This window comes from Tamandua tetradactyla, chromosome 7 (assembly GCF_023851605.1).
Source record: "Tamandua tetradactyla isolate mTamTet1 chromosome 7, mTamTet1.pri, whole genome shotgun sequence".
NCBI classification, from domain to species: domain Eukaryota; kingdom Metazoa; phylum Chordata; class Mammalia; order Pilosa; family Myrmecophagidae; genus Tamandua; species Tamandua tetradactyla.
The window spans coordinates 75,744,944-75,752,384 of NC_135333.1; positions in this window are offsets into that span (position 1 = coordinate 75,744,944).

Consider the following 7,441-nt stretch of genomic DNA (forward strand, 5'->3'; position numbering starts at 1 on the left):
GGGGAAATTAAAGATGAAAAAGACATGTCTCCTTTCTTCACCAAGCTTTAACTCAAGTTAAGGATGAATCTCATAGCTGGAGGGAATGGAAGGAGGCTCTGTGAAGGCATAGGGAAGAGGATCCGCAGGTCTTCAACTCTTCCGCATGACTCTTATCCCACCCCATGAGCAATAAGTTGGCAAGTCCTATGAATTTCACCTCTGCTGTGTCTCTCACCTGCCAAAATTTCCTTGTCCCATAGGCCACTCTTTTGTTTCAGCCCTCATTGTCTTCCATCTAGGTAATTGTGGGATAGAGACAGACATTCCATTGGCCTCCTTGCCTTTATCTGAAGTCTCTCCAATCTGTCCTTTAGGCTGGTATCAGGATGGATTTTAATGGATGTATTTACAGTTCTCAGAAGAACAACCCAGGGCTGAGGGGCCAGATCTCCAGCACAGGCTGACAATGTGTATATTCTTTGGGTAGGTTCATACTCAAACTTTTGGTTAAGTGCTGATCTACTCCAGCCTATAGAATGAGCCCTAAATCAAGAATGACTGTCTAGGTATGGCAAATGAAGGACTTTTATCTGAAGAGATAAATTGAATTAGGGCTGGTATGGGGAGAGCAAGAACAGTTGAACTCCGGATTTAGGAAAGGGTTGGTTCAAAAAGTTATTTTCCTAAGTCATTGTATGGATACTCAGCATACATTTTTTTTTTTCTCACAAGGACAATTCAGTACTTTTTTATTCTTGGTATGGGTAGAAAACACTTTCGTAATATAACCTGGAATCTTAATAATCATTAAACTTAGTTGCAATGGGAAATGAGCTAGTTTAAATTCTGGAACCGGGCACCCTCTGTTTTCTCCCCAAATTCTTAGTAAGAAGAATAGTAAGAAGTAAGAAGTAATAGTAAGAAGAGTGTATCTGATGCAGGGTGGGATAGGCAGTGAATATGAGTGCATATTCAGAAAATACGGCTGCCCTTGGGAAAGGAAACAGCTTTTCCTTTGCCATGTTCAGAGTTTGCCATTGAATGTGAGAGAACATAGTGTTCAGCATAACTCTGTCTGATACAAATGTATTGTTTTGTAAATTGGGGTGTTCTTAATATGGGACTGCTTGTTCTTTTCCCTTGATCTCATGGTTTTATAATAAATCTCCATTCTCCCCCACGTATGAGAACATCAAGGCTTAAATCCAGTTTACCTAGGCACTTTAGAATGATTCTAACTCTTTAGTATAGTAATTTAGAGGCTTTTGGACATTGCAAAATCTTACTATTTTTGGTTTGATTTCACAACTTCTCCCTCTCATAAAATGCTGAGTCAGAGCACATGCATATTAATAATCTTAAAGATGAATAAAAATTAAATAGGCTTTAAATATCTTACAATAGCTCTTCAAGTAATGAGGTGTTGCAAAATCAATTGAGAATTATAGTACTAGATATGTAAGTTGAAAAAGATTACACTTATTAACCTGACATTCAGACAACTTGTTTTAAAAATTTTTTTAAATAACTTCAAATTAATAGGACAATTGCAAAAATAATACACTTTGATTTAAAGAAAATTTAAACCATTTGGCAGCCATATTTAAATCCAGATTTCTGTCCATAAATCAAGTTATCTAATTTACTTCAACATAGTTGACTGCAAGGGTCTACTAATTTCCCTCTTCAGTGTATTTCAAATCTTTTACCTCTTGTTGTATGTAATATTTGTCAGAACTCTTGGAAGAACAGACAAAGGACAAATACAGAAAATTCTTGTTTAAGTTCATTTCAGCCACCCATTTCCATGAGCTTAATTTGAAACTTGCCATTCCTTGAACTGTTCTTTTTGACTCAGGAGAAGGAGCTTCCCTCTTTATTTTGGTGCCTTTCACGGCCACCATTTTTTGAATTCCATGCTCTTAACTGTTCAGGGATGCTCTTTCTACTAAATTTTTTCTCCTGTGGGAAAAATCTGCTTAAGTTTAGCTTTTCTTAAAACAAAATAAAACACGTAATTAACAGCCCTGAATTATATATTTGGATGTGGTTGAAGCGGGAACTTTCAGGCTGTATATATGCTACTAGAATAAAATAAAAACTGAAACAAAAAAACAGAGGAATTTACAGCACAGTGGACCCTATTGTAAATGATGAACTGTAGTTAATAGTACAATTATAAAAATGTTCTTTTATGAACATAACAAATACACCACACTATTGCAAAGTGTTAATAATAGGGTGTTATATGGGAAATCTGTATTTTATTCATGATTCTTCTGTAAACCTACAACTTCTCTAATTAAAAAAGAAAAAAAATAACAAAAGACAAAAAAACTTCTTTCTACCCTAATACTTTACCTCTTGCCAGCTATTCATAGCCAAACTCTTGAAAGTGTGGTTTCTATGTCTCCATTTGACCCTGTTCTAACATTTACGTGGCCCAGGGAAAAAGGGTAAATGGAGGCCTGCTTTCTGTATGACTAAATATTTAAACATTATATATCAAGAAAATGAGCTGTTAAACAAAATAAAATATATTCTATTTTCCCACCTTGATAAATATACCTGGAAGGTCAGGATCCAAATTAGAATTCTCAGACTCCTTGGAATTCTAGTGTTGAATATGATTTTATGGGGTGGTCTGAGGGTGGGGAGTTGGTACTGGACCTCAGGCTCACAGTCCTACTGTAGCTTTCCCTCTTGTCTCCCTCGCGCATGGTGAGGTGAATGTGGATACCCCAGCCCCATATCCAAGACCAATCCACACCCCTGCCCCATCCCTCTGCCAGCTGCCCCTCTACCACCCCTTGGGCTGGTGCCCATTAATGACATGGTCCAACCATCTGTATGACAGGCTTAGGGAAGAGACCCTGGCAGCGAGTGTGGGGACATCTAGGCAGGGAATTTGGGGGTCTTGGTAATCAGATAGTCTGGAAGGAGGGTGAGGATGCGGGTGGTGGTGCTCCTTTAGCCCCAACCCAAGGACCCTTGTCCTGGAGGAGGTGGAGCAGAGCCTTGAATGCTCAGGCCTAGCAGAGATCCTTCTTATCTGGTCTAAGGGCATTGGTCTCACCAAATCACTTCTCACTTGCTCTTCTACAGCTTTCCCAGGGCCAGCCTGCCTCTGCGCTCACCAGTCAAAAATGACTTCTCTTCTAGGAGTCAATGGTGACTTCATACTCCCTAGTCCAACGAACACTTAGCATGTATCTTTTGTATTTTTTTCCAACCCTCTGCTCATTTTATCTCTGTATTCTGCATGGGCAACAATTAAAATTCATATAATTATTCACCACCTATCTTGTAATGGGATCCAAAATCTGCATGTCGACTCACGAATTTTCTGGGATCCAGTCCCATAGGAAATATAAATTCAACAAAACCTGCTAGATTCCTCCCCTCCCCTTCCTATCTGTTCCTGGCCCAGGAAGTACCTGCCCATCACTTAGATCCCCAGAAACCCAAGTGCCACTCATGATTCATCCCTCCCTCATTCTTCAGATCTGATTTTGTGGGGTGGGGAGTTGGTATTGGACCTCAGGCTCACAGTCCTACTGTAGCTTTCCCTCTTGTCTCCATTGCACATTGTGAGGTGAATGTGGATACCCCAGCCCCATATCCAAGACCAGTCCACACTCCTGCCCCATCCCTCTGCCAGCTGCCCCTCTACCACCCCATTTGACCATTCTTCAGATCTGATTACTAACGATATCTTCTTGATTTCAACTCCTAAATATTTCTAGACTCATTCCCTTTCTTTCCATTCCCTTCACAGTGACCTTCATTCAAATCTTTAAAAGTATTATTTAAAAGTAGCCAAGGAATTCACTGCCACTTAAGAATTCACTGCCATAACTCATTCTCCACCCTGCTGTAAAAATGATTTTCTAAAATGCAAATATGATCATGCTATCCCTCTGATTTTAATTCTTCACTGTTCCATTCATTCAGGATAAAATTCAGAGTCTTAAACTTGTCTATCTCTACATTTTCCCTCTGTGCCCTGTCTATCCTTGAGCCAAGACATGCAAGTTACAGCATGCTTTTGGGAGTCTTTCCTCATATGCTATTCTTTTGTCCTCAGGGTCCTTCCTTCTGCTGGTGTCTGTCAACTTCCCCCTGGTTCTTCCAGACCCCGCCTAGGCATTGTGTCTGGGACACTGGCCTGACTAGCTCAGGCCTGACCGGGAGGCCGGTCATCAGTGCTTACATGACACCTTGTACATATCCCATCGGAGCGTTTCTCACAAAGTAATTTAATTGCGAGTTTACTTGCATGTCTCCTTCACTAGACTGTGGCCTCCATGAGGGCAGAGAACTCATTTTTCATTGCCTTACTCCCAGTATTTAGCACTATACCTGGAAATTAGCAAATGCTCAGTAAAGTTGCGTGAGAAACTGGGGAAGGGGCTGGGGAGGTATTGCTGTGGGAGAAGGGCCTCCCATCCTCCACAGTCTAAAGGGGAGTTAGAGTACTTCACAGGTGGTTCCATTGCAGGTGGAGTGCAATTGATGCTGAGAGAGGAGGACAGATACCTGTTTAAGTGTGTGTTTCTTAATCTGTTTAGGGTCACTAAATTTCATGAAAGCCCTGTCAAAATTTACATATACATTTTTTTACTTCATAAAACTTTAGGATGTTCACAAATTTCCATGGACGCTGTCTCAGTTTCCTAGGACTGCTATAACAAAGTACCACAGACTCCATAGCTTCAAGCAACAGAAATTTATTTTCGTACAGTTTTGGAGTCTACGAGTCTGAAACCAAGGTGCCCTCAGGACTATGTTGCAGTCCTTGGCATCCTGCGGGCTGTAGATGCATCCCTGCTCCTGCTGTCTCCATTTCACACGGCCTTCTCTCAGTGTCTCTGTATCTTCTCCCCTTCTCATAAGGAAACCAGTCCTATCGGATTTAAGGGCTCACCTTGCTCTAGTATGGCCTCATTTTAACTTGACTAATTCCATCTGCAATAACCTGATTTCCAAATAAGTCACATTCGCAGTGAGCAAGGGCTGGGACTTCAACATTCTTTGGGGGACACAATTCACTCCATACAGGGCCATCCGTGAATTTCCTAAATAGATTGGGGTAAGTGAGAATGGCCTTGCGTTAGGTGGAGGACCATTTGAGATGAACTTGAAGGATGGATATAATTTTGGAAGTTAGACGTATGGGAGGAAGAGGGACGCTGGTTCAGAAGGACAGGCTGGTAAAAGGCTACAAGAAGGAAAAGCCGGTCAAAGTGAGTGACTCATTTGGAAAGGTAGATTGGGGGCCCTTTTGTGGAGTCCCAGAGTCAGGAATTTTAAACTAAGCTGGTGGGGACAAAGGGGAGTCAATAAATGCTTTTGCATAGAGGACAATATAATTAGAGTATGTCTGAGAGGATTAATTTGCCAAATTATAGAGTGGGTTCCAAGGGGAAGAGAAAGGAGGTGGGGGGAGGCAGTTAGGAAACTATTGCAGTAGCTAAGGAAAGAAATGAAAATGAAACAATTGGATAAAGTTTGTGAAATGGGAAAGGAAAAGACTAATAAAAATGCCTGACTTAGACTCTACTTGATTCAGCAAGAATTCAAAGAGAAGGCAACAAAGATCATTCTGATGTTACAAGACTGGATGTCAGGAGATTGTTAATGAAATAGGGAAGGTGAAGGGAGAACTACTTTGAGGGAGAAGATGGTAAACTCATATCCGGACATGTTAAATACAGGGAGTTACCTGGACATACAGGTGGCTTGCCTCTTCAAGTCTAATGAGGTTCTAAGATAATCATAAAAGCGTCTGTTCCAGAGTAGTCCTGGGGTCCCCAGAGTACACAAAAGCATAAATCCCAGGAGGCTGCAAATTTCCCACTTAAAATGCGGCCAGTTAAGCTTCTCAGGGCACATCCGTCATCCTGGGGCACCTCACTTGGGACTGACCCTTCTTATATCTGTTCAAATTTATCTGCCTTCTTATTCTAAATTTTACTTTTAAACTGTTCTATTGCCATTTTAGTATCCTCAAATTGGCATCGCATTTTTCCTTCATGCTGGTTCCAACCCTGACCCTGTGGCCCTATGGGGAACGAGGCAGTTGGGGTGGGGTGTGCATATAGGGGTGGTAGGGGGACAGGGTATGGATCTAGGCCCCATGTGGAGTTTTAATCTGGCATCTCATGAAGATTCTTGTTTAAAATGTCTGATTTATTTAAATGTGCTTTTAAAAAGTATTGCCTTTAATGAAATTTCCCTTCTGAACTTTAACACCTGCTTTTGTTTTAAAAATGCTTGTCTTGTCTTTTTTAATGACATCTTTTACTTTTGCCCCAATTTTCCTACCCCCCAAATGGAGAGTTTCTGATGAATTATTTTCATGCTGAGCCTCTGTACACCAGGAGAGATATGGCATGACCTCTGGACACAGGTAACTGTGACCTGAATGGAGATTAGTTAGAAATGTGATGACACTGTGAAAAAGCTCATGTGATACTAGGGTGTATGAAAAAATATGAAGATGTGAGGCAGTAATTTGTCTATCTTCTGAATTAGTCAGACTACAGCCTGAATTAGGGTACTATATTCAGTGTTGGTCACCATTGTTCAAAAGGGATGTGAAGAAATTGGAGTGACTATAGAAACAAATAGCAAAGATGATTAAAGGGTTGGAAAATAGGTCCTAGGATGAAAGGTGGAAAGGTTTGTTGCTGTCTCCAAAAGGGCAGACTAAGGTTGGGCACGATTCTGAAAGGTTTTTATAAGGGAATGGTCAACATAATGTGCAATGGAGGTAAATTGTGGATGAGCCTAAGAGACAATGCCCTGTCTTGGATAATTTCAGCTATAGCCAGTCTTTCACCTCTTTTCTCTACCCATGGCAGACATTACTAATTGATCCCAGCATTCTTTCCTGCTGAGCTTGGGCCAAGCCTTGAAATCCTTGTACAGAACTCCAGGCAACCTCTATCCTTTGGAATTTTAATTTAGGAAAACAACTATTTGCTACTTTAGCTTTAGACATTTAAATGTTTTGAGTGCTGGAGTTTTGGCCAGATGACTTCCAGCTCTTTCTTCAGCAATGGTCTTTCCAACACCATGATTCTATTAAACTGCTTAAATGAGTTTCATGAGGAATAGACTTAATTTATAGTTGATGGTGGATCCCGGTGCTTTGAGCAGAGACATCTTTGGAAAAGCTTTTAGTGAAGGAATGGGGGGGTGGTTTGCTACTATTTTAACATATAATGTATAGTTGTCCTCTCAAACAGCTTTACTTAGAAAGTCCCAGAATATTGACAAGCTTGAACAACAAGAAATATTTGGATGGAGCCAGACATAAGGGAAAATTTTCTATGGGGATCTCCTTTTTAGAATGTACTATTTGGTTCAGGAAGGGAAAATTGGGCTCTAGACTGACCTTGATGCTGATTGGCTGAGGAAGCCTCGTGATGCCCGAATGAAGCTAATGGAAATC